Here is a 5,299-nt window from a genome sequence, read left to right as displayed (position 1 = left end):
TATTATGTCAGTGAACAGTCCATTTCTTACTATGACCAATAAATTCATCAATTACATATTTTCCTGTTCCCCAATTTCCTTAAAAATAATGAAAAAACTGTTTTCCAATAATTGAAAAATTGTTTCCTCGGAAGCGTCAGTGGCAAGATGTTCGACCACTTATTTTAAAGATAACGTTTCCCTAATGTTGAAATAATAAAAAGTTCCTTCGAAATTCCCAATAATTTGTGCCCATGCATATCTCTTCAAAGTTGATGAAAACAGTGTCATTTTTCATAATGACGGTTTTGTGAATATACTGTGTGGTCATTGTCTAGCTTTAACTGTTCAGGATTAGTTTACAAAATATGAATTATTTTATACAAAAAAGAGCATCTAATGAAGTTAAGCGTTATTAATAGGGCAGCTTTTACTTCTACAATTCACTACTTTGGATATAATTTAATTATAACTTAAAAATATTTATAATGTTCTCTTAAAAATTTCTTAATGTCTTAATAAATTTCTCTATTAAAACGAATTTCAAAAATAATGTTATAACAAATTCGAAAAATAAATTAATTTACAATGTTTTCAATTTAAAAAAATAATATTTATAAATACACCTTAAATTTTTTAATATGTATTTGAAATAGAAAAAAAATTAAAAAAAATTGTATTGTACGAACTGTCAAGGAGGAAGAAAAGTCTTTTTTTGGACTTCCAGGGTAACAATTAGCAATGCTGAACCGAGGAAGTAAACTGAGGTTCGGCTGTTGTTGTTATCCTGGATATGAGTTTTTGAGTTCGCTCCCTTGGGGTTTTTGCCTTAAGGGAGCACCTTGAGCCTCCGGGGAAGGTGTTCTCCGGCAGGGCCCGCTGAGGGGTTCTTGTCGGTGAATTATTTTCCTCGGAATTTGAGCGGTTCTGCTCAGGAGTCGGGGTGCTAGGATGGGGCGGCCGACACTGAGTGGAACCAACGCTGAGCGGTTCTGCTTAAACGGGGAGCCCGTCGGGGTGCTTGGACGGGGCGGCCGTCAATGAGTGGAACCAACGCTGAGACATGGACGGTCTTTCGCCCACTATGGAGTGGCCTAGAGATCGTCCGATTTTTTGAGATTTTACCCTTTACTTACTAATCAGGGTAACAATTAGCAATGCTGAACCAAGGAAGTTAACTGAGGTTGGGCTGTTGCTGTTATCCTGGGTGTGAGTTTTTGAGTTCGCTCTCTTAGGGTTTTTGCCTTAAGGGAGCACTTTGAGTCTCCGGGGAAGGTGTTCTTGTCGGTGAATTATTTTCCTCGGAATTTGAGCGGTTCTGCTCAGTAGTCGGGGTGCTAGGACGGGGCGGCCGACACTGAGTGGGACCAACGCTGAGCGGTTCTGCTAGGACGGGGCGGCCGTCACTGAGTGGAACCAACGCTGAGATATGGACGGTCTTTCGCCCACTATGGAGTGGCCTAGAGATCGTCCGATTTTTTGAGATTTTACCCTTTACTTACTAATCAGGGTAACGAATGGCAATGCTGTAGCCAATGAAGTTTAACTGATGCTCGGCTATTGCTAATATTGCTAAAATATGAGTTCGCTCTCTTAAGGTTTTTGCCTTAAGGGAGCAATTAGAGTCTCCGGGGAAAGTGTTTTCCGGTGAGGGGCTTTGTCGGTGAATGCTTTTCTTCGGAATATGAGCGGTTCTGCTCGGTGGTTGGTGGAAGGCCAACGCTGAGATGGACGGTCTTTCGCCCACTATTGAGTGGTCTAGGGATCGTCCGAATTTTTAGAGTCGGCTTTACTTATTCATAAGGACTGCCAGGGTGACAAATGGCAATGCTGTAGCCAATGAAGCTTTAACTGAGGCTCGGCTATTGCCGTTACCCAGCCATGACTAGAGCTTTTTAGCTCAATAACACTCCATCCACACAGATTTTCTTCATTCAGATGACGGGATTAAGAGTCAAGGACTCAGTCCATCTCCCAGTTCTTTTAAGAATTTTAAGTACGAACTCTCACTGTGGTGGGGTGAGATGCGGTGATCAATACCCTTGGAGGGCAATGGATGGCAATGCTGTAGCCAGTGAAGTTCTAACCAAGGCTCGGCTATTGCTGTTACCCTCCTGTCATGACATGATCAGAGCTTTAATAGCTCAATAACACCTTATCCATACACTGTCTTCTTCAGATAACGGGGAAGATGAAAAGCATTCTTGCTTCGCCCCTTGAAGCCAGTCCTTATAAGGATAAGGACTGTCACTGTTTATATTTATATCGTATATATATTAAACATTTATTAAACTTAAATATTATATTGTATATTTATTAAACTTAAACCATATTTAATACCTTACAACTGAAATGACTTCGATAACGGGATCCGTATTGAGGTGGACTTTAGCAACCAGAGAAGGTATTAAATATGGTTTAAGTTTAATCTAAGTTCTAAATTTACTAAACATTTTTTATAGGGGTTAGAAGATGACGTGTCCAGGCACCTGGCTTAATCTAGTTTAAGTTACATATGTGGGTAAAGCAAAGTGTATGTTTTAAGTATTTTTTTTTTTAGAACAGGTGAGGGAAGGAGACATATATGGACCACTTAGCCAAACCCTCTTGGTTAAATAGCTAAACAGGTCGACTGAGGCCTCCATTTACCTTCCACTATCTTACTCTACCTTTCTTTTTCTTCCCCTCTTACTACCTGCTGACCCTCAGCAATCTTTATACTCCAAAGGCCGATGATGAAAGACTTGTACTCCCGTTCTATTTATTTATTATATTATATTTAATTTAATATAATAAATAAATTATATTAAATATATGTATAATATAATATATTATACATTTATTTATTAGGGCCTGTCAAATCTCAAAATTTGCCAAATGCATTTAATTGCATTGATGAAAAAGTTCCATTAACTGGTATGTATTATATTATATATCATGTAAACATATGATGTTTTTTGTAGATGTTCTGCGTGTTGTATTCTTGTGATTTATCATGTTAATGAAATTCTCTGAAATGTTATATGATATATTGTTGAATATACTTAGAAAGGGTTGTCGGGGAAAAGGACCTTCAGGAAAGTTCTTAGCAATAATGATGTAATTACCAGGTAGATATCCTCATGAAATAGAATGGTTACAGAATAATGTATAGCTATTGAAGAGAAAGAGATCCAAGTCACAGTATGTATAAGTTACCAATGAATATGTTGCTCTTCTCTCCTGTTAAATTCAAAACATGATGAATAATGTGATTATTAGAAAAGTAACTGAAACAAACAAAATATTCTCAGGATTAGAAATGTAATTTTTCATTCATCTTTGTTCCTTAATTAGAAAACCTCGCCATTCCCTGATCAACATTGAGGCGTGATTACAGAGATGGTCAACCGATATGCCTATAATTTGTTTGTAGCATGTACTTGGACTGCATAGATTTCTTTTTTTTTTCTCTCTCTCTCTCTCTCTCTTTCTTACACATACACACACACAGAAAAAGAAAGCGAGAGCTCTACACAAATAGGTGTGCGTGTATGTATATATACATACACGCACACTATCCACCAATAATTGTCCCGACATTTTAGCAATTTACAATTGATACCAGCAGGCTAATCCAAATATCGGGAATGTCCACCTTTGGCTTTGATCACTCCTGCACCCTTTGAGGGAGGCTTTCCACCAATTGGAGGCAGACATCAGGTGGAGTTTGTCTGCATTCCTCCATCAAAGTAGCACTGAGTTCAGCGACAGATCGAGGACGTGCTGCTCTGGACCCTCCATCACCGCTCCAATTCATCCCACAGGTGGTCAATGGGTTTGAGGTGGTCAGGACTCTGTGCAGGCCAGGACAGTCGTTTAATATCCATCTCTTCATACCGTTCCATAACAGCTGCAGCTTTGTGGCATGGGATATTGTCGTCTTGATAGTAACACGTGTCCGTTCCATGAAAACTCCACAGTGTAGGCAGCGCCTGAATATCCAGAATATCAAAGTTCCTTCATGGAACCATAGACAACGACCAATGGACCCACTCCAAACCAGCTGGATGCATCCCACACCATTACTCCTCCATCACCACACTTTACCGTGGGTACAACGCACTGTGGTAACAGGCGTTCGCCAGGCTGTCTCCACACCCACACCCTGCTATCAGACTGGAAACAGGAGAACCTTGATTCATCGCTCCAGAGTAGTGCAGAGAAGTGGTGAATTGTGCAGTTCACACTCTCTTTGCACCAGACCAAACGAGCCGTCTTGTTTGCTGTCGTGATGGTCAGCTTGTGTGCTGCTGCTCTTCCGTAGACACCCCGTAAATGGAATTCTTTTTCTTACAATATTATTGCTCACCATGGTGTTACTGGTGTTCTGGAACTCATCATGGATGAGTGCCGGTTTTTGCGTTCCACACCCTCCTGTTCCTGTCACTCATTTTAAGTTGCCGCTCTGGGTGTTTTCTTGCATTGCTGATGCCAGAATGTCTCCGTTTGTTGATCACATCGCCAACCGTTGATTTTGAATGCATCAATTGAGCGGCAGTGACACGTATGGACATGCCACCAATGTGACCGCTCACAATGACACCTCTCTCGAAGTCACTGAGTTCACGTCGTGTTGCCATACCACCTATATTCAACTGGTACGATGAAATACTGCTTCCTACTATCTGTAAAGCGGTTTTTATGTTATTAATAAAACTGGAATGTTCCACAACTTCAAATAACAGGGGTGTCTGGACAATTATTGGTAGATAGTGTGTGTGTGTGTGTGTGTGTGTGTATACCTATTTATTTATTTATTTATTATCATCAACAATCAACCTATATATATATATATATATATATATAGGTTGATTGTTGATATATATATATATATATATATATAATAGGGTGATTGTAGCACGAGCAAAAGATCATGAACGTGTGTTATTAGAAACGTTATAACAATCATAAACGCACATTCCAATATTTAGTGACATTCAGTGCTTCTATGGAATGGATTAGTTGATTTTAGTCATAAATTCGTCCAAAGCACCTATAGCTATGTACGAAGGCAGCGTATTATGCCTGTGCACTGCGTGTGTTCCCAGGTCGATTTATGTATTTTGTGGAACGCAAAACCCTTCAGAAATGAAGGGTTTTGCGTTCTCCGTATGATACCAACTAATTCACACTTGAAAATTCTTATGAAAGTTCTCTGGGTTCCAGATGTGATTTGAATTCGAGTCTTTCTAATGGAAGGAGTATTACGTTTTTTGGAATGTCCTTCAGAGAAGAGATGTTGTTTATGTCGATCTTTGGAAGCAACTGATTTTATTTT

At 39.4% G+C, this 5,299-nt stretch overlaps 1 pseudogene; it reads left to right on the top strand.

The window, feature by feature from the left end:
- Window positions 1-1,483: 1,483 nt before the first annotated feature.
- LOC150096701 (U4 spliceosomal RNA) lies at window positions 1,484-1,614 on the top strand (annotated as a pseudogene).
- The last annotated feature ends 3,685 nt before the right edge of the window (window positions 1,615-5,299 follow it).

Source organism: Typopeltis vanoorti, chromosome 18 (assembly GCF_054136105.1).
Source record: "Typopeltis vanoorti isolate ZY-2024b chromosome 18, IOZ_Tvanoo_1.0, whole genome shotgun sequence".
Lineage (NCBI taxonomy): Eukaryota > Metazoa > Arthropoda > Arachnida > Uropygi > Thelyphonidae > Typopeltis > Typopeltis vanoorti.
The sequence above is the reverse complement of the archived record's forward strand: the minus strand, read 5'-3'. Positions and strand labels throughout refer to the sequence as shown.